Genomic DNA, 23,656 nt, shown 5'->3' on the forward strand with positions numbered 1-23,656 from the left:
CACTCTGACTGGGCCGAAGAAAAAGCACCATCCTTCACTTGTCCAAAACAATTCTGTCTAGTCTAACAAACATACACACAGTCAGACAGGGTCTGCCGAGAAAAACATAGACTGGATGAATTATTTTGCACCTTTCGCATCCAAAGATGATTGTTTTGCTGTCTGCTTATCGATTTTACGTAAACACGCATACCAACTGCGATGTAAAAAGAATTCTCTTATTGATATGAATGCTGATATAGGCTAGATGAATGGAAATGATAACAGACACCTTTCTTCAGGCATTGCAGACAAATAGTAATAGATTAAAATAAAGTGTAAAAGCCATGACTGGAAAGAAAGAGAAAGAACGTTTTAGAATAGACTACTAGATTTTTGCAGTATGCAGTATGTATGAATTTAGTATAAATTTAAATATGTAGACAATAGTATATATATATATATATATATATATATATATATCTATCATTGTGCATTGCCTCATTGTGTATTGCCTTTTGTATATAATTGCATTTTGCATTGCCTCCTGGTGGCCACAGACGATAATTACACCCTGATCACCAACATAAACTCAGTGCATGCATTTCAGCAAATAAAAATTTTGCACAACATGAATAATTCAAAAACAAGCCAGATGTTTATGCTACAAATGTAATTTTTTTTATTCATTTAAATAATATGCAAATAAAGGGTCTATAATGATCCACAGAAAAGACATGCTTTGTGACTCATTTTTAAAATGTGTATATATATTTATATTTAGATTTGTCCAGCAGAAATCTATCCAGAGTGAAGACCGAAACCTCTGACAACGATAGAGAAGACCTTTACATTCATAAGAGTTGTGTCTGCGTGTGTTTGCCAGAGGACACGGCTGAAGGTCTATCCAAAATGGTCAGTGATAAAAGTGTACAGAAACGAGATCCATATTCAAACTTCAAAAATTAAAACGCTTTTTTTTTTCTTATAAAAACTTCCATTGCAAAAACAAGAACCTGGATACATTTCTACTTGGCAAAATTAACATTTTACTAATAAAAAAAAAGAAAAAAAGGAAGACAGAGTAGAAGAGCAAAAGGAAACACACAAAAGGAGAAAGAAAACAAACCCGACCTTAATAATCGACTCCCTTTGGTAAAATTTGTGATAAACCATCCTATCATCGTTTTCCATGTGGTTCCCGCTTTTTTTCTCCCTAAACGCCACACTGAAGCACTAAACAACACACATCTGGCATAAAAAAGGTCTGGTGATATTTACACTGTATTTACAAAACTGTTGAAACTATGAGTGTGTGTGTTTCACAGGTCATGTTCACTGTACGCTGGTGCATGGAGCAGATAGAAGTGTGTTTTCTGATTCATAACGCCTTCACACAGGCCTTGGATTTTTATTGCCTATACATATTTAAGTAAAAACAGATTTTTTTCATTCTAATATTACTGTTATTTAAATCACACTTCAGATTTTCATTCTCTGAAATGAATGATGTGGCAGAATAAATCTCTTAAAGTCACGTTAAAGTTAAGTGCACTTATCCAGAAACGGTTTTGTTTTTTGTTTTCGTAAAAAGTCTGATTCAGACTTTTCCGCCACTTTTTCTCAGATCTGCTGCCTGTTTTAACTATCAAAAACCAGTGAACACACTTGACTGGCGTTCAAGAGATGCATGGAGTCTTATATATGTATCGGATCAGTGGGCTGGTCTACGGTAAGGGCTGTGCTGATTGGTCCGGGCTGGGTTTGACTGACAGGTCTTCAACCCCGTGCTTTTTGGGACTGGGCGACCTGCGTTTCTGCAGGAACAGCTTATAAAAAAAGGAAAACAAAAACACTGTTAAAAATCTCACATCGCCACTGAGCTCCGCCCCTTTCTGCTGATGTCACGGGCTCTTGTGGGCACTGCCGTACTGGACCCTGTACTTATTAATGCGCTGGAAGTTAAGGGTCTCGGGGTCACAGGTGGTGGAGCAGGGCACCAGTCCCTCCCGCCTTTCTCCCATGAGCCACTTGCTGGTTTCAGCAGCCATGTCTCTGGTCACGTGCTCCTTCACCCAGCGCTGAGTCCAGGCGTGAAAGCGCTGGTGCAGACGTGTGCTCACTCGCTCGTGAGACTGAGAGAGAGAGAGAGAGAGAGAGAGCGCCAGAGCGGTGAGTTGATGTGCTGAGAGACGAGTAACGGCTTTTCTCATCAAGTACTAACGTAAAAATGCAAAAAAAATTTGGGATTAAATTTAAAAAAATAATAATAATAATATATATATATATATATATATATATATATATATATATATATATATATATATATATATATATATATATATATATATATAATTATTATTAAATTTTTTTCACCCATCGGCAACTAAGATGACAAATTTTTACTGCACATAAATTTTGACACATGCAATTATACAATAATAATACAATATAATACAGTCAATATAAATATTAAATCCTACTAATATACTATTCTATTAATATTATTAATATCCATATTTGCAACAATTATTTTATTACACAAACTGAGAATGTATTTCTTTATATTAAATATACACAACATAAATGCAAAATTTAAATTATTATCTTATATAAAACCATCAATTTAAATATTAAATCCTATCAATATTCTATCCTTTTAAATACTATTAATGTAAAGATTAATACTAATGGGCATGAAGGTAAAAAAAACTGCACAAATTGACAGTGCATACAATTTTTTATTGTGAATATTAATGCTATTGGTGACAAAGGAAACAATATAGCAAAAATTGACAAACACACACACAAATATTAAATCCTGCTAATATCCTATCTTATTATTAATTTGAATTTAAATATTTAAATGCATATTAGTAACAAGAGGAAAGAATTATATTGCACATAAACTGAGATTGTAATTAAGTATATTAAATGCATAAAACATAACTTCAAAATGAGAATGTATTAAATATATAAAACTATCAATTTATATATTCAATCTGATCAATATCATTCTTTTAATACGTTTAATGTAAATATTAAAACTATTGGTGACAAACAAAGAACAAATATTGCACAAATTGACAGTGTGCATAATTACATTATTATGTTCCAATATAAAATCTTATTAATATAAATATTAACTGTTATTAATATACTATCACTTTTAGACCATAATATAAATATTAAAATCCATTTTGGCAACAAACAATCAGAGGTTCAATTGTTAAATAATATGAATCTGCAGTTTCATACTAATCATTTTTGTATATTTAAATAAATAAGTGAGATGTTAGACATTGGTTATGTTTTTAAAACCCTGTAAAATTTGATGTAACCAAACTGCAAACAATATAAAATGTAAAAATTTACACAAAAAACAGTGGAGGGGACAAGGTGAGTTATAGATGTGCTAGTTCATGTGATAAAAAAAAAAAAGAGAAGGCTTGTATCATAAAATGTTAACTAGATATTGATATGCACTGATGTAATATTTCATATTTATATGGGTTTTCAGTTTTTAAAGTGCACAAATGAACAAAACAAAAATTAAATGGCTCAAAAAAACTGGAGACAATTCTTTCATATTAGACATTAAGAGAAAATCAGTGTTGGGGAATATTATAACATGACTGAGACTGTAATCAGTTATCGTGGTGTGTGTGTGATCGTACCTGCTGGGCTCTCAGGAGCGCGGTGCGTCTGTACATGTAATCCTCAGATTTGAAGACGTACACCATCTTATAGGAGTTGAGTTTGAACATGCACTCCATTTTCATGCTGTCTGCGTTCTCTTTTCTGCCGCAGTCCTTCACTTCCTTTTCCTGAGACTCACAGCTCCGCTGACGCTTACGGATCCGCCGCAGGTTCCTACACAAACAGAGGAGGATGATGACAAACCCATAGTATTTACCTCCACAAACTCCTCTGCTGCATGTAAACTAAGGGGTGTCAAACTCAGTTCCTGGAGGGACACAGTCCTGCACAGTTTAGATTGAACCCTAATTAAACACAGCTGATCCGGCTCATCTAATCAGTTAGGCTTATCTGAAACCGTCATGGTATGTGTGTTGGAGCAGGGCAGGGCTGTGGCCCTCTGGGAACGGAGTTTGACACCCCTGATGTAAACCGTCTGAATGCTGAGATTCAGTGGATGGGAAGTTCAGGGGTCAGGGGTCACAAACACAGCGTACCTTGGCAGAAACACAGGCTTTTGAGACAGATGATCCCTCAGGTCTGGAGATGAGAAATCTGTCGACAGATACCGCGCAACGTAATCCGACCAGCGCTACATGTGACCAAGAGAACGGCGAAAATTAATTACATTTGAAATGTTTTATGAAAACTGTTCCTAAAAATAAACACTGAATAGTTTTATTTTAGTTCCAGTGAAATGCTATCATTTATTTTCTTAAAATATTTTCCATTTTAATTAATAAAAAAAAAAAGTGAAAATGACAAATACTGTTTTGGCAACTAGTTAATGAAAAAAGTTAAGTTTTATCTAGTTTTATTTCAGTTAACATTTATTTCAAGTAACAATTTCTTTTTTTTGTGATTTTAGTTTCAAGTAACTATAATAACCCTGGAACTGAAGAATAATAGCAGATCTGGATTTGACTTTTACATTTTATTAATTATTATTAATATTATTATATTAAATAACAATAATATAATTAATATTATTATTACTACATTTATTTTTTTAAATAATAATAAAAAAATCCTATATTTACTTCTTTATATATAATATTAAATTATTTGTATATATAATTAACTCATTCATTCTATTATTACTTAATTTAAATGTTTTCATTTATTGATTTTTGTTTTAAATGCATTTCATTGCTCTTTTGTTGATTTTGATTACTTCTTTTGTCCTCATTTGTAAGCTGCTTTGGATAAAAGCATCTTCTAAATGACTAAAATGTAAACGTAAAATCACTACAACATTTCAATTCGGTCTAAAATGACACTAGTGTGTACGTTCGCGTCCCTGTTTGATCCGTGAATCAGTAGGAGAAGCTCACCTCGATCTCCATTGGCCCCTCTGAGTTCTCCTCCTCTGTGTCCAGCAGCTCCATCGTTAGCTGAACGTTCCCTCGGTTCTTCAGAAACATCATCTAGAGCGAGAGAAAGAGATTCCAGACTCTTAATACCGCGAGACTCTCTCTGTGTGGCCTTCTCTAGCGCTCAGAGCTCTACCTTGAAGCAGTTCTCGTCAGACATGAGCTGCTCGGCCTTGCGCTGGTAGGACACTTCCGCCGGCGCCCTGCTGCTCTGAGTCAGCAGAGATCCACCGGTGGCTGAGTGGCTGCTCTCACTCAGGTACAGTTCTGTGACCTGAACACAGATCTCCTCGCTCACTATGTGCTGGAGCTACAGTTACAGACAGAGAGAAAGAGAGATTTTCATCCCTTACAAGGCAGATCAAGGATTTTAAAATTTTAGAGGAATCCAACTCATCTTTTGAGACACAGTACTGTGAAGGTTTTGATTTCTATGGAACTTGGTTCAAAGTGCAGAAAGATCATTTATTACTATTTTCATAAGAAAATCATTTTTTGTTAAATTTAATGTATAAAAGGGGAATAAAAAAGTAAAAAAGATCATACAAAATAAATCAACAAATTCCATAAATTGAGAAAAAAATACCATAATTCTATGCATTTCAAACAAGCCACTTTCATAATGTTAATTTGTTCTGTTATTCACGGTATTCATTATTTATTGACTTTATATATTTTTTCACATTTTTTTGATGTCTAAAAATATAAAATTAATTTTATTTTCATAATAAGAATTTAACATTTAGCAAATTAACAATTTAAATTATAATAAAAATTAAGAAAAAATTTATACACACACATTATGCAAACAAAAACTTATTTTGGGTTGTGATTAATCATGATTAATAGTTTGACGGCACATATATATATATATATATATATATATATATATATATATATATATATATATATATATATATATATGTATATATATATATATATATGTATATATATATATGAGCGCATAAATGAGCATACTTTAAAGAAACCAAGCTTTTCGGTTTTGCAAATCCTTTTTTAATTGATTTTAAGAAATATTCTAATATTCTGAGACACTGAGCTGTAAGCTTTAATTATATATATATATGTTTTACTTTACATGTTATGAATCTAGAATAGTGGTGGGTGGTATGACCAAAAATTTACATCATTGTATTTTTCAAAATTATACCAGTTTCATGGTATATGTTGTTATTTATTTTTATTTTTTTTCATGCATGACCGGATGTAAACCACATTTTCTACTGATTGAGAGAGGAAATAGGCTAGTGCAGTAGATTGACTTAGATTGCCCCGTTTTACTGTCATGAGGAGTGAATATTGTTACCAGGACATGTTAACCAGGAATCACTCTCATTTATAATCGCGACATCGTCTGATGAAACCAACATGCATGTACAGTATATGCATGTTGAGCGGCAATGCGGTTGTTCTGGCTATATTACCTATTTGTCCCATGCAGCGCACTGCCTGCATTTTGCACTAATTTATTGGCGAGTTGGCTGTGGTGTGGCCAGCTGAAAGCAATGCTGCACAGAACAGACCCCGAGAGAGACCACACTTCGGCGGAGAGTCAGACCTCATGCTCGCAGGGTAGGACATCTTCCAACCGAATCATAGATATGATGCATCACTTTATATATTCTATGGAAGAAAGTTGCGCTAGTGTGTATGACGTGCCGGAGCTGATGGCAGTGGGGGGTGGATATGTCAATGACAGGTTCTTCTGTGTCATCACGTTCTACTAGTTCTACAGCTTCAGTTTTGGAACTTTCACACTTTGAAACACATACAGCTGTGTCCTCGCCACAGTGCAACAGGGAAAAGAGACCCCTCTCAAACTTAAGGGTACAGGTTATAGGACCTGCCACTAGAGGGCGCATTACCAAAACAATAACAATCACGTGGTTTGATGAAGCTAAGGAGGAGCGTGGAATGATGGGATTTGTTGTCTTCTACCAAACCGCTTACGGCCATCAATCAGACGGAAAGATAAATCATGGATTTATTGCGAGTTCAGCGATTTGCGCGAGTAGATTACATACAAAGTCAATGCAAAGACGCGATCAGACTATGGATCAGACGCGATGCCCCGCGTTAGGTGTGTATTCCCCCTCTAATACTAATTTTATTGATCGTTATAATAGCATACGTTGTCTGTAAAGATACGAATCAAAACAACTCACCTGTTGAACCCACTAAAACACAAGTGAGATCGACATCTCTTTCTAGCTGAAGTTTGTCGCGAAGCTACTTCCGCATTTGTCCACGACACTGTTGTCATGTGGTTTCTACGTCAGTAAAGGCGGTAACAAAGGGTAACTAACGTCATTGACAGGCGACTGCACTGCCCCGTGTCACTGTTTAGAATGGGCATTTTCTCATGATTTACAAATAGTTGAAAACATTAGAGATATTGTTAGTAATCAGCTGTACAAAATATATAACACTAGCCTAGTGGTTTTTGTATATGTTACTGCAAATATCTTACAAATTGTACCTTTAAGTAACACATATGTATTGCTGTATTTAAAAAAAATTATAAAAAAAAAAGTATATTTTAATATCATAAGAAAAATAAACACTGGTATTCGGAATGAACCGATATACCGCCCAGTACTAATCTAGAATATATGAAAGTTTCACTTTTTTAAATGTTTTTTAAACTTTTTCACAATATTCTAATTTAATGAGATGCACCCATGTGTATGCATCTATATTTTTTAACTATATCTGTGGAAGTTTTTTTTGTAGCTAATTTTTTTTTTATAATATACTTTAAATTATTATTATTTACATATTTTATTTTTACAATTTTGATTTATAATGAAATATATATATATATATATATAAAGAAAAGATATTATAATAAAGAGACTAGAACTATACTATAAACATTAAGGCAAAAAAAAAAAAATCTAATATGATCACTTCAAAGCATGTTTTTTTAGGCATGACATGCAAAAGCACTGTTATGACTTTGGGTTTGGGCAGACGGACCTGTCTGACTATGTTCTGGATCAGCTTGTCCACAGTGAAGGCGATGTAGGCGTGAATGGTGAACATCTCTCGGAGCGAATCCTCGTACTGAGACGCCTCCATATTCCCATCCAGCAGACTCCGCACCATCTCCAGAAACACCGAGTAATAATCCTCCACATCTATGTCCACTGAAAGAGAGAGCGAGAGTGTCTAAAACCAGTCCAACAAACATCCACCAGACTTCAAAAATCAACACGAAAATGTTCCTGATCTTACTGTGCACAATTCGTCAGCTATTCTGATCAAACAATTGTTAAAGTTAGCCGGTTTGATCACTCACTGGGCTCCTTCAGGCGCAGCTGGATGGCAGTGTTGTCATTCTTGTCCCGTTTGAGTCCGAGCACCTCCCTCTCCCACTCGCGCTCCCTCAGGTCCTCTTCGATCTGTCGTTCAGCCTGCGCATAGAGCCGCAGCAGACGCGAGCACAGAGTGTGGTGCAGCCGGAGGAAGATGTACCAGTTGTTATTCACATAAAACAGATTATACGCGTCCTCGCAGGAGCGCAGCCGCTGAGCCGTGGACGAGCTAAACAGCAGTTTGGACTTTGTCGGGCTGCCGCTAACACCTCCCGTTAGCCCGTTGTGCTTCCTGGATGCCTCCTCGTCCAGGTCCATGTCTTCTTCTTCATCGTCTTCCTCAGAGGGAGGCAACACTCCTCTTTGGGAGAACAGCATGTCGGGGATGAAGTGGTAGATGATCTGTTTAATTTTGTGTTTGTCCTCTTTGTTGATGCTGCTCTGGCGCTTCACGTAATGAATGATTAGCGCCGCCGCGTCCTCCAGGATCTGACGGTCCTCGTAGGTCAGCGTCAGGTGAGGCCCGCTCGGACACGCACTGTTGTCCTCCGAAACCTGTTCCTGCCGCTAAACGAACACACAACCATCAATCAAGTTTCTCTGAGAGGAAGAAAAAAAAAAACCTTTTAACTTCTTCTAGAGGATAAAGAGCGTCTCACCTCATCAAAGATGCTCTCGATCTCGTTGAGAAGTGTTTTTGAGCGCAGCACCTTAGTGTCGTTCTGTTTGAAGTTAATGCCTTGATGGTCCAGAGACTTTAGGTAGTATTTCTCATTCTGCTCTCTCCAGATCTTGTTAAAACCCCTTTGAGCTTCGCGCCACTCTTCCTCCTTCAGCTTTAGCCTGAGACGCACAATGAGAAGATGGATATTTACCATAGGTTAAAATAACTTGATTTCAACAACAACAAAACTTTTAACAGCTACAATTTAGATACTGGAAACAGCTAAATTAGAACAAACACTGGCAATAAAATGAAATGAAATAACAGCTTTAAAACCCCACATTGGTCAACTATTATTTTTGGATAATCTAGTATAATAATAAAATAAAATAAAAAATAAATAACATTATTGATAATTGCTAAACCACTACTGATTAAAAAAAAAATCCAGGGAAATAAAATAAAATAATACAAATGAATTAACAAACATTAATCTATTTATTAAATAAGATATATATATTAATACAAGAAATAAAATGAATGAATGAATAAATACTTAAAATAAAATTCATTAAAAAAATAAAAATAAAAAATCTGAAAAATCCAAACTGGTGAATTACTAAATTTGAATAATATAATATAATATAATATACCCAATAATGGTACATAAATAATACAATAAAAGTTAGTTAAAATCAAATACATTAAAAATAATAAATAAATAATAAAAAAAAAATATATATATATATATATATATAATGTCCTAGAGTAATTATAAAGTTATATTATTGCCGATGTCTGGGACAGGAAATAATTAAATTACAATAAATGCATTTAAAATATTTGGAAAAACGCACACTATTCAAGCACCAAGTAGAAATAATATACTACACTGTAATATAATAAAGATCCCTTGAGGTCCACTTCCATGCAGAGCTTCTCTTCAGCCCTAATCAAACACACCTGAACTAACTAATCAAGGGCTTGGGGATCACTAGAAAGCTACAGGCCGGTTAGGCTGGAGATAAACTCTGCAGGAAAGTGGACCTCGAGGGCCAGAGTCAAAATCTTCTGATATACGTAATGCAGCAGGCCTTTTGAAACTCATTCTCTCAAACCTTTTGAGTACAATGGGAACAGACACTGCCGGATTCTTCTTCAGTCCGTCGATGATGTCCAGAGCTTTGTCTCCATATATCCTCTGGATGGCTTTCCTGTGGATGATCTCCGAGCAGCCGCCCAGAGCGTTGTCCAGTCTGAACTTCGCCTGCTCTTCCGCAGACATCCGAGACAGCTTCTTCTGCACCGCCTCCAGCACACGAATGGTGGCCAGGTTGGTTTCCAATACGACATCCAGCTGGAGTCGACGACATCGTTAGCAAGAGTTACATCACAACAGCAAGTGAAACCAGTGTGGAAGTGTCTCACCTCGAATCGCTCGTCCTCACACCTGTACATGTGCTCTTCATACTGAGTCTTCTTGGAGCTGACGAAGGTCGAGTCCTCAGACCAGGAGGGGAAGGAAACCCAGGTATCATTCAGCACCTGATGCAGCCACAAAGAACCAGTTTCTGAATAAAAGCTTGTGTCACATGATGCATGCTCATTATTAAGAAGCTGCTGTTAGCGGGAAATCCTCTCTTACCTCTTTACAGAGTGATGTTCTTCCTGTGCATTTGGGAAGCTGGTAGCTCTTGGGTAAAGCTCGATAACTAGATCCCAGACGCTTGCATGAAGCGTAATCAATTTCCATGGCAATTCCTTCAGTGGCTCTTTCTTTTGGGTACCTCTCCAGATGGGACATCTCCTTATATCCAAGGAAGTTCTTAAACCAAGTGAACAGCTCAGGAAATTTGCTGGGGAAAAATGGGTTAATTAGTTCAAACACAAACCCACGCAAGCAAAATAAATAATGGAGGCAGCTTTGTAATAAATACAAAAATAAATAAAACTAAAAATAAATGGCAAAACAAATCTACCTACTGCAACATTTCAGGAAATAAATATAATCCAAAAAAAATGAATGGTGAAAATGCTAAACACTCTTGCTAAATAATTTATAGGGCAGCTTTGCAAAAAAAAATAATTAATAAAAGATGAATTAAAATAAAACAAAAGATTATTCCCAAAAATGAATGGAAATAAATAAAAAGATACATTTAATAAATATAAAACAATTAAAAAATAAAAGATAAATGTATTTTTATATGAATTAAGATAAAAAATAATAATAATAAATAAATAAAATAGAATAACATACAATTAAAATTCACTTCAAACTGGACTTACCCCAAGAATGGAACGACAAGTTGAACCAGCTCAGCACGAGAAATTATTTCTTCATTAAAAATGATCAGGCACCGCAGAAAGTTGTCATATGCTTCAGCACTTCGTAAAGCTTTCCGCACCTACGAATGCATCCATAATGCAGTCAAGACTTGAGATAAAATCAACCTGCGTATTACATCAGCTTCCCTGCGTTAACCCAAAGCAACTCACTTTGTCAAAGAAAAGAGACTCCGTTCCTCCATGTTTGCCAGATTCTGCCACGGATGGATCTTTGATATTCATTAACTTGAGCTTTTTCTGAGAAGAAGAAGAAAAAAAAAGTGGAAAAAAAGTCAGATATCAAGAAAGTATGCCAAGTGCTATGAAATTCATTCAGTATATAATGAAAGGTATTTCCATGAATTTGAGGATTTCCTGCACCTTCACAGGTGGGGTGACGGCTGTAGTCGAGTGCTTGCGTATCTGGCAGCTGTTCTGATTGGGCCTCTGCTTGTTATTGAGCTGTGGTTTCTTGGCCGTTCCACCGTGATCGTTACGCACAGATTCAGCTTTCTCTGCTGTCGTCTTGCTCAGCAGCTAAAGGGAGTTCAGAGCAGGAAACCTCATTTTTACTTAGTACTAAAATCAAAACTACAACTGAAATACAAATTTAGTTTGAGCATTTCCCTCGCATTTACGAATAACAATTGATCGAAAAGTAATTAGGAGCATGTGTGCGATTCAAATTAAGTTTTATGAAATGTAATTCTGAAATCCCCTTAAATGGTATTAAATCCTATAAATTAACATTTCATCAACTTAATTAAACGTACAATTTCAATTTAAAGGTAGAAAAACAGTAATTGTGATACATCCTAAAGTGATAATTAAACATCAAAATGCCATTATATAATGAAATATATAAAAAAATAAACAAATATGGTAACTATTTAACATATCCTTGAAAAAAAGGTATTAATTTCTTTCAAAAAAAAAAAAACATACCACAAACTTTTGAACAGTAGTGTATATTGTTATAAAAATGTTAGAACTTTTTATTCATCAAAGAATCCGGAAAAAGTATTATATGTTCCAAAAAAGAATGCATTTTAGAATGATTTCTGAAGGTTCATGTGACACTGAAACTGGAGTAATTATGCTGAAAATTCAGCTTTGCTTGACAGGAATAAATTACATTTTAAAGTATATAAAAAAAAAAAAATAAATAAAAAAACATTTTTACAATTGTAATAATATTTTACAATATTATGTTTTTTTTATTATCAAAAAAGCTCTTGAGCATAAGAAAAAAAACCTATAAAAATCTTACTGACCTCAAAGTTCTAAACGATATAAAAAAATTAAATAATTACAAACAACAGTTTGAAGCAGAAACATTTAAAATAATGTAGTTTTGTATTATTATAAGTTAAATAATCCTGCTTGTAGATGTCTCCTTGTATCCCTATATATGAAAAAAAATAATGTAACCATTATTTGATAAATTTCATTTGATAAATTGGTTAAATTTTCAACTTCTGTGAACATGTGCTCACTGGGAAAAAAAGTTAATCATTAAGCCCTGAATTAATAAGCTTCAAAATAACAACTTAAAAGTATTGAAATATTTATAAAAAATTATAACAGAATCTCAATAACACTAAAATATCAGAAAACCAGATTAAACTGACCCTGAACTTCTGAAAATGACAGTTAATTATTTTCGATTAGACAAAGTTTAGATTAAAAGATTCTAAATCTGGAGTAATGTATCCGTCCAGTGGGCGGAGTCAGGGTGGAGGCGGAAACTCTGTCAAACTCACCACAGAGCTGTTGGCGTCCGGCAGGAACTGTCCAAACTCAGAGAGCAGATCCTCCTGGTTTTTGAAGAGTTGGGCCACCTCAGCGTAAACTTCCTGTTCAGTCAGAGCTGGGGTGTAACTCCCGCCCGCTTCTTTAGCATTACGCTGTTCCTTCTGATTAACGAAATAAGTATACGTGTAAGTGGATTGTGAATTATAATTCGTTTGTGAAGTGTTTTCAGTTTTCTGCCCGACCTGGTACTTGTGCAGGATCTCGAGGAAGGATTTGTAGATGTTAGGCTGGCCCTGGAAGCGGTTCTTAATCTTGTTGACGTAGCTGATGGCGTGGTTGAACTCCACGGGCTGGTTGTTCTGCAGCGGCGGGGCGGTGGGCATGCTGTTGACGGGGGTGAGGGGCTGCAGCGGGGCGAACGAGGGGACGCATAGGGAGGGATGGACGGATTGGGATGACTGCTCGGAGTCAGAGCTGGAGACTGCAGTGGCTGGAGAGAGATGGAAAAATATCAGTGATGTAAACCAAGGTATATGCAGGGATTTTACACTTACATTCAGCAGACGCTTTTATCCAAAGCGACTTACAAATGAGGACAATCATATTTAAGACTTAAGACCGCCACAAATAAAATATTACTGTATAATCGTATAAAACAAACCCATAACATCTAAACACTAAACCGGTTAACCAAAAAAAAAAAAAAGTTATGCATAATGCAAAACTTTTAATTACAAAAAGCCAGGAATCTCTGGGACTCTTATTTTGAAATGTCATTGCTGACTTAAGTGCTCCTTTCTAGCTGATCATTCAAATGGATGAGGGAGATAAAATATTCACTGTTACAATCATCTACAACATATTCCAATATAAAAGCCAATAGTTAATTGACAAATTATTATTTCAAGTAAACACTTGCCATAAATGCGCAGTATTCAATGACTGCAAACTTCTCTGAAAACTTCACTTTTTGACTTTGAATGCATAGCGCTCATTTAATTAAATAATTGCCTTTTGAAGTTTAATAATCATATTAAGTTTAGTGATTCTTGTTTTTTTTCTATCCCTAAATGTAATGCTGCTTAAAATGACAATTTTAAGCAGTGTTAAAGCAGTGGCTTCTATAATCATTTAAACGGATATTGTACTTGTATTAAAAAAATAAAGTTAAACCATGAAAAACAATTAATTGAAAAAAAGTAAACATTAACTGATATATGCTGATACTGACTTTATTATTGAATTGATGTATTAAAATATCTAAAACTAAAACTAAAATTTATATAAACTAGATGTAATTTTTTTACAAAAACAACAATTATTGCAAAATTATTAAATATATAATATGAATTAAAGGTACAGTTTATAGGACCTGCCATTAGAGGGCGCACTACCAAAACAATAACAATCTCGTGGTTAGTTGACGCTAAGAAGGAGCGTAGAATGATGGGATTTGTTGTCTTCTACCCAACCGCTGACGGACATCAATCAGACGGAAAGATAAACCAAGGATTTAACAGATGAGGTTAAGTTTTTAGAAATGTTGTGCCTGATGTCATAACAGACGCGTCCTCATGCCGGTCTAGAGACACGATGCCCCGTGTTTGCGTGTATGGCCCATAATACTAATCTTGTTGGTTGTTATAATAGCATACGATTTCTGGAAAGATATGAATCAAAACAACTCACCTGTCGAGTAAAACACAAGTTTACGGGAGCTGTCCTTGTCGACACAACCAGCGGCAGACGGTAAACGGTAATTATGTTCCATGAATAAGTAACACAATCCACCATAAAACGTGCAAAAAGTAAATAAGGAACTGCTTGAAGCAAGCAAATGGTTTGCTGGACGCTAGACATTACTTCCGTATTTGTTCATGACACTGTTGTCATGTAGTTTCTACGTCAGTAAAGGCGGTAACAAAGGGTAACAAACGTCAATGCCCCGTGTCACGGTTTAAAATGGGAATTTTCTCATGATTTACACGTAGTTGAAAACATTAGAGATATTGTTAGTAATCAGCTGTACAAAATATATAACACTAGCCTATTTTACTGCAAATATCTTAGAAAATTGTACCTTTAACTATAATAGTATCTCAATGATACTAAAATAACACTGTATTAAAGACATTTTAAATTGTAATTGTATACATACATGAAGAAACGTTTTTTTTAAAAGACATTTTAGGGACCCACGGGACCTTGTGAACATGAACCCTGTAAATAAGCTTTACTTTTTTAGTCTGAGTACCTTGTTTTTCGGTGTGGGTTGGGCGGGGGGTGTGGATGCCAGGCTGGGAGGGTTTGCAGGGATCTGGTTCTGGAGCTGTGGTGGCGGTGGAGGCGGTGGTCTGGTGGGGATGTTCTGCACAGAGATGCCGTGAGGTGTGATGTGGTGGATCTGACCGGGTGTGGTCACGTTAACCAGGTCATTGGTCTGAACTTCAATCTTGTATCCCGGCGGAAGAAACGTGTTAAACCCCATAATGAGATCAGGGTGACCCTTAAAGAGCTGCGACACCCTGCTGATTACGCCCGGGGTGTCAATACTGCAGAATGAGAAAGAGAGATAATTTTCGAAATGATTATGATTAACTAATGTTTTTTATTTTTTATTTGATCAATTAAAAAAAAAGTATGATTTTTTTCCGCAAGGGCGCATTAACAGTAAAGATATTTAAAGCATACAAGTTAGAATCGTGATGTTTCACACGTGAATAAACTCACCTCTGAGATTTAAACTCTTTCATGATATCCAAGAAATCATTGTAGACGTGTGGTTGATTGCCAAACTGTAGCTTCACCTGGTCCAGGTAAGACAGGGCGTCCTCCACCTGTAGGAAGGGAACGACAATCCAGTTTATCTCACGTACACAGCTGCTATTGCAGGACTGCATTGGTTTGACTCCCAAACACGAAATCCCATCCCACCTTGAGTCTCTGGAACTGCTGCTGCCCCTGTGCAGATGCGGAGGGGGTGGGCGGGTGACTGTGGCCCTGCACTGGCACGGGACCGTGGGCCTGGACCGCTGCCAGACCATGATGATGAGCACCACTGTGGGCCGCCGCCGGACTGGGTGTGTGACTGTGACCACTTGAGCTTTGGGCCACTGTGGACACCTATGTTCAGAAATGGTGCAAAGATCTGAGTTATGTGGAGCCTCTGTGAGATTCGGTCTAAGCAAAATTACTATATACACTGTATAATAGTAATATAAATATATAAACACCGGCAGCGAGAGGAATATCAACAGTCTTCATTTTGTTAACCAAGACGAAAAATCTTTTTCTGATTGACAGAAATTTTTTCTGTGACTAAGACGAAAAGTTGACGATCTAAAACTAATATCTGATGACAAAATTATGATGGAATTTATGCCGCGTCTTCGTTAACTAGACAAGACTGGACTATAATGTTATTTGAGGACTACCCGACATTCAAAATGCATCCTATAGGCTATTGTCCTTCAAAATGTGCGTCCCTATCATCGGATTGCGATCGGATAAGGGGCATTCGTATATCTAGTCAGTATAGCAGCCAGTGGATGGATAGACTAATAAAACACGAACTAGTGATCTGAAACAATGAGCTTAGCACCCTAAGGGGTAGGGATAAGGTAACTAGACATCCTGTTTTTCCCGGGAGTCACAATTCGTTGTCGATTAATTTATAGTTAGTGAAGACGTGCTAAGCAGAATTGCGCTGATAGAAGTGTTCTCGCTCTCTCGCGCGCACATGCTCCACTTCCTCAGTTCTCATATACAGCGCACAATCAGTGCTCAGGGCTCAAATACACAAATAACAGTCCAAATGTTTATCATGTAGAGTATCTCAAGTAAATACAATCTGTTATGGATTACCGTATTTTTCGGGTTATAAGTCGCACTGGACTATAAGTCGCATTTATTTAGAACCAAGAACCAAGAGAAAACATTACAGTCTACAGCCGCGAGAGGGTTCATGTCAAATTAATTTTGTTAAATAAGTCGCACCTGACTATAAGTAGCAGGACCAGCCAAACTATGAAAAAAGGTGCGACTTATAGTCTTATAGGGTGGGTGAATGTGAACAGGTTGGGGAAAACTGAACACATCAGTATTTCATGCATGCCTTCCTTCTTAAAAGGACAGAATTCCAAATTAAATACCTATCTGTCATTAATGTTAAACAACAAAAATAAATGTAATAAATAAATGTTAAATAAATTTATACATGTTAAGTAAAACCTACTGTATCTGAAAAATGAGTTTAATTTGTATCTCTATTGTATTTGTCTTATTGTGCTGCTGCTTCTTTTTATATATATAATAATAATAATATTTGTATAAGTTGCTCCTTTTTCTCTACTGTTAAAGGGATAGTTTAACCAAAAATGAAAATGGTCATAATTTTAAGTTTTTCCAAATTCAGTCCTTGATTCAAATTTCTCATAAGCTTAATTGATTTGGTCTAAGTAGAGAAGAATTAATGATTATTTTAGTTTAAAGACTACAAATAAAAAATAGCTACCAAAATGAATTTTGGTAACTACAGTTTGGCTAAAACCATGACTAAAAGTAATGATTAAAGTTGACAAAAATGCAATGACTTTTTTGTCGACTAAAACTACACTAAATCTATGAAAGACTCAAATGACTAAAATGTGACTAACACTATTAAGCATTTTCGTCTCAAGATAAAGACTAAGACTAAATCAAAAATGCCTGCCAAAATTAACACTGAATATCACACGAGTGCTGTTTGTCCCGAATAGGAGTGCAATTGTGATTTTATACAAAACATTTCAGTAAATCAGAAGTTAATATTATTGTTTATTTTAAACCCATTATTGTCTGTTTTAGCTCAATTTTGCCAACAAAAATATTACCTATAAAGCCACAACAGAACTGTTGTGCATCTGTGAGAAACTAAATAATTCCACATTTTGAACGAATCTCATGAATCAATGATTTAAAGTCCTGTTCATAAAGTGAACCATTTATTGAATTCCTGAATGAATCAGCTGTTTGAACAAATCTAATAAAAAACAGACTCAGACACATTTACTGCCACCTGCTGGCAGTTTTAGTTTCTTATTTAGAGTATTATTTCATGAAAAAGGGGGAGTTCACCACAATAATTTTAAGTGTCGTAATTTACTCAATCCTGAATGACTTCATTTCTTTTGTTGAACATAAAAGAAGGTATTTTGAAGATTGTTGGTAACAAAGCTGTTTCGGTTACCAAAGACTTCCACTGCATGAACAAAAAAGAACAAAAAGGAGATCTTTCTCAAATTATCTTCTTTTATGTTCCATAGTTTATGTTTTTTATAACGTTTGTGTGTAATAAATTTGACATTGAATCAAATAAAATATCTGTTTATAAAGCTAGTATTTGTAAGGTCTTTAAATAATCTTTTGGTTGTATTTTCGCAGACAACTGTAATTTGCGATTAAATTAATACATCAACACATCATGTAATTAATTAGATTTTTTTAGATTTTTTTAAAAATTATCGACAGACAGCCCTAATATACATATAATCGCAATTTTTTTCTGAAATTAATTGCGCTTAATCCCACCTAACACTAAAGTTTTGAAATACACTTTTATATTGCAATAATCTCAGATTCAACCTTCAAATGAATGGCGAAACAATATAAAGACAGTATTTTTTATTATTATTTGTTAATATTTATGACTGAAGGTGAGTATCACTGATACCAATATTACTGATGTCTCTAGGAAATAGTTTTTTCCGTAATATTTAAACATTGACTAATGCCATTCAGCATTATAGTATAATTGAAAGCTATAAATTTTAACATTAGACTTAAAAAAAACAAAAAACTTCATCTTCATATAAACCCATTATTGACCTGTGCCCTTCAGAAAGTAGGTAATATACAGAAATTGAATAAAGCTATCAACCACTAAATACTAAATTAAATATATAGTAATCATTAAAGCTACAAAAGTTATTGATTTCCTCTTTTTCCTTTTATCCTTGATTAATATACTATGACAGAAGCTAGGCTATTAGGTTATTTGGCTGCTATTACTTTAAGAGCTGCTGCTGCTGATCCGGACACAGAAATGATATGAAATGATACACTGTGCGCAGATGCATTTGTGTGTTCTACTGGTAGGGCAGGTAAATCTGTTTTTACTGACATATGGCCTGCGACATCTCATCTGACCTTAGTTCACGGTTATTCTACTGAAGCCCCCTCATCACCTTGTCACCATATACATTTAAGAAATGTATTTACATGTATAAATATGATTTATATTATATATAACTATAAATACATATTACATATATTCCTTAAATATATACATGTATGAGTGTTGGGGTGCTCCGATCGGGATTTTTGAGGCCGATCACAGAAAGCAATATCTGCTGATCCGATAACCAATACCGATCTTTTTAAAGCCTTCTTTTTATCATGTAGAATATTGATGATCCAATCAAAATTCTAACACATTTACTCAGGCCTGAATTACATTTTTGAAAATGAATTTCTCTCATATGTGACTCTCATGAGATGATTTATTTTTCTTTTTTTACTTGAGGAGTGGAGGGGGGCATTTTTTTTTTGTGACATTTTTTAAATAATATATATTTATCTCACCTAAATGTTTGATCATGCACTGTATTTTTGTTTTTACAATTGTGTAATTGATGCACAATAGCTTACACAGCGCAAGCCTGATTTTGTGAGCTGTATGAGAGGTTCACGCATACCAGAAATCTGGTCCTTATTCATGGCTGTTTACCACAAACACTACATTTATCCATTATTTGAATTTTAAATCCAAACATAGTTACTTAAAATGCTTTTTCAACATTGTGATTATTATTATTATTATTTTTTTTTACACAGTACAGTAATACAAGCTTTCATCAGTTATTCGATGCTTTTTACTTTTGCGTTTACTTTTAGACTTATTAAGTTGCTAAAGCAAAACATTTAAACTACTTTTCTTACGTTATCACAAACATTCTGAATTAAAAACTTCCACTGACAGAAACATTCAGCTTTACAGACTTTCCTTTTGCATTTAAATGTTTATTACAAGCAATCCTGCGGTTCATAAAGAACTTTAATTAAGAACTTTAAAATGTATTCCTTAAATCTAAAAGTGCGCTGTTACTTTAATTAGTTGGTTTAAACACTGGCAATAATTAAAAAGAAAAAATGCAATTTATAAGCTTAAGTGATGATGCAAGACTGCCTTGATAGTGTAAGTGACAATTCCTGTGTCAACCGTGCAGCTCACTTATAGTGCAGACGCGATGTGACTTCAAGCTAATTGCATTTTTGAGAGAGCAAGAGAGCGCGCGGTGATTCACTCACGCTGTTTGTAAAATTATGTCTTATTTTCAATTTACTTGGAGTTATTTAATGAAGTAGTATGAATTGTACCTCACCATTATAATTATTTACAACAACTTTATTTTATTTCAGTCAATTTCCAATGCAACACTTTTCATTTTCCTTTAGTTGTACTAAACTGTAATACTTTAGCAGTACTTAACATAACTTAAATAACCGAAACTAAAATAAACATTAATAAAAATTATATAGACACTTTTTAAAAGCACTACAAGTAAAATAAAAACAGAAAAAATATAAGAAAAAACAAATAAACTATAATAGTATGGCAATGATCCTAACATATCATTTTGGCTTCTGGAGATTCTAGAGTCACTCTGGATTAAACTGATGCAAGTGTGAACTCATTCCTTGGAGCTATAATGCATCACGATGGATGGTGTGTGTCTGCACCTGGTATGCCTGGGGAACCGGGTACTGTATTCCGGGGGTAGGCTGCATGGTGTCAGCCACAGCCTCGAATACAGCAGGCGCTGGGGCAAGAACCCTGTGCTGGAAGCCCTCTGTGCTGCCGGGAAGCCGGCGCTGTTGTGGGGTGAACACTGGCTCCTGATCCTCTAAACGCCTCCTCATGCTTTACTCATACTCAAGACGGAAACTAAGACCTGGAACAGACAAGACAAAGACAGCACCTTATTAAATATCATGATTTGGCTGTAGTCCAAACCATTATCAATAATCTACTAGTCTAGACTCTGACTATCTGATGAATAAAGAACACGGCAATGTATATGTACATGCAAACGTATATGATGTGATGATACACATAAGCAATAGAGTGGATCACATGTGTATGATGTGTATATAAACGTACATGTAAATATGTATGCGGTGTATATATACATGTGCACGGTGAGTGTATGCGTGTATATAAAAGCTTAGGTGTGTATAAATAAGTACGTATATAAATGTATATGGGTGTGCATACATGTGCGCGCGCGTGCGTGTGTGTGTGTGCGTGCGTCTCCTGCACATGCAGACAGTTAATGCTAACTTGCTAACCAGCGACTAAAAGTGGCAAATTTTAGTCAGGAATTTCGCTTTTATCAAAGCAACTTGGAAAACTAAAGGTCGGAAGTTTCAGTCTGACAGAAAACCAGCTTACTGACAGGAATAAAAGTTCAGACTTACTGCATAAAACTGGTATTTTATATCTCTGAGACTCACCCGCCTCCGTTAGCTGCGCTTATAGTACACCACGGCTGTTAAAATATCACCTAAATACTACAACTCACACTGAAAACACCGATAAAACACATGAAAACGGAGTTTAAAATCAAGTTAAATTCCTGTTGAAAACAAGCGCTGAGGAGGGGCGGGGCTAACATAGGCTTTACAAGCCATCTCCACACACTCTGTCTCTGATTGGCTCTTTGCTCAAGAGACGACATTGGGGTGTATGTTAATTGAAGTTCTCGACTGCCACTCAAACAAATATTAACATTGTTTGGGGGGGGGGGGTGAACTCTCATACACACACACGCGCATTCCTGAAACTACGAATGGCTTTGAGAAGCATGCACGCTAAATCACTTTTTAGACTGGAGAGTGAGTAGCGATCTGGCCAGACTTAATCTTATTACTCTTTGTGATTTTCCTAATAAAGTCGCGGCATTATATCAGCTCTGGACGCTTTCAGCAACTTCCTGAACTTCCTGCCTGAGGTTACGTCATTTTTACGCCTCCTCCGAAAAGCTGGCCAATCAGACTGAGGTATTTTATTTAAATAACCGCCTCTTACAGAATTCTGGACTCCGATTGGCCAGACGCTCTGACAACGCGTAGAGCATGACGTAAGCCCATAGGGGCGTATACGCGGAAGAATCCTCGATTCTGATTGGTCGGTTGTTCAGAGAGGGCGTTATGTATGACGTGAGGCTCATATTGCCATGCTCCGCCCACGAGAGGCGGGGCTTAAGCCAGTGCCCGGGATTCCTCGCCCCGTCCGCAGTCAGTCAGTCGGAGCTGAGGCTCGCTTATGCGTGTGTGCGCGCCCAGTGTTTCGCTTAAAATACGGACAAAACCCAAAACAACACGAACCAAAACAGCTAAAACTTACAGAATTAACAAGTTCGGACTGATTCTGACGCAAAGCACTCAAATACTCCGCGAGCTCGCGAACGCTATAACACGACACCTAACAAAAGACCCGCGTATAAACATCCTCAAACGTTTATTAAGGACACATTTCATGATCACATGATTTCTGGATTGAACGAGCACGCACGAACACGACACCAGAACCACACACGCCTCTATCATGACATGTTGTCCTTTAGTAATCAGACCCAAAGTCAAAATGGGAACTAAAAAATCTGATCGCATAAACACGGACTCGCTGTGAGATCATGCGAGGATCTAAAATGATGAATCCGATCATACATTACAGCATAAACACAAGATCTAATATTCTTTGTTTACTGGGAGACTGAAGGGGAAAATGTCTAACCGTGTTTGAGCACCTCTCCCCCCCCTCCTCCTCCGAACACCAGACAGAGCTACAGATCTGCTTTCAGATCAAAAACAAGTTAAAAAAGCCCCCGGGAAAGCATCGGACACACACAGATTGGTTTGTGTCGCACAACATAGACATACACGTTTCTTTGCTGCTTCAGTTGGCCAAAGCTTTGCCCCCTTTTCTCCCCTTAATGTGCCATGATCGAACGAACAGCTCGATTAACGCACTAAAATCTACTGAGCGACCAGCCCTCTGCAAAAAGCACTTAGACACCAACAGAGACGTACATTCGATTAAAAGAGGACAACATAAATGTGTTTTCTTTCGCCCAGCTGCTACATACCTGCGAAAAGGAGCCTCGCACTCCGGATTCGTGTTTGGAACAAATAGTTGGGAACGCCCCCCTCTCCTCCCATTGGTCTACGTGACCACATGCGTCATCCGGATTTGAATACGACCCGCCAAATGCATATAGGCACAGAAATGCTTTGGATGTACTCCGCACACCTGTTGTATTCCACTACATGTTTTTATTTTCAATTTGAATTAATATTAAGTCTGAAATGACGCTTAACAATGTGTTTCAGTATATTTTAAAGCAAAGGAACGGTATATATATATATAAAAAATAAAACACCGGTTTGACTATTTGCCACTGACAGAGATGTGATACTTA

General features: G+C 36.0%; 1 pseudogene; it reads right to left on the bottom strand.

Annotated features, from left to right (window-relative positions):
• Positions 1-637: 637 nt before the first annotated feature.
• On the bottom strand, positions 638-23,417 carry LOC113043194 (paired amphipathic helix protein Sin3a-like; annotated as a pseudogene).
• Positions 23,418-23,656: the final 239 nt, after the last annotated feature.

Source organism: Carassius auratus, chromosome 25, assembly GCF_003368295.1.
Source record: "Carassius auratus strain Wakin chromosome 25, ASM336829v1, whole genome shotgun sequence".
Lineage (NCBI taxonomy): Eukaryota > Metazoa > Chordata > Actinopteri > Cypriniformes > Cyprinidae > Carassius > Carassius auratus.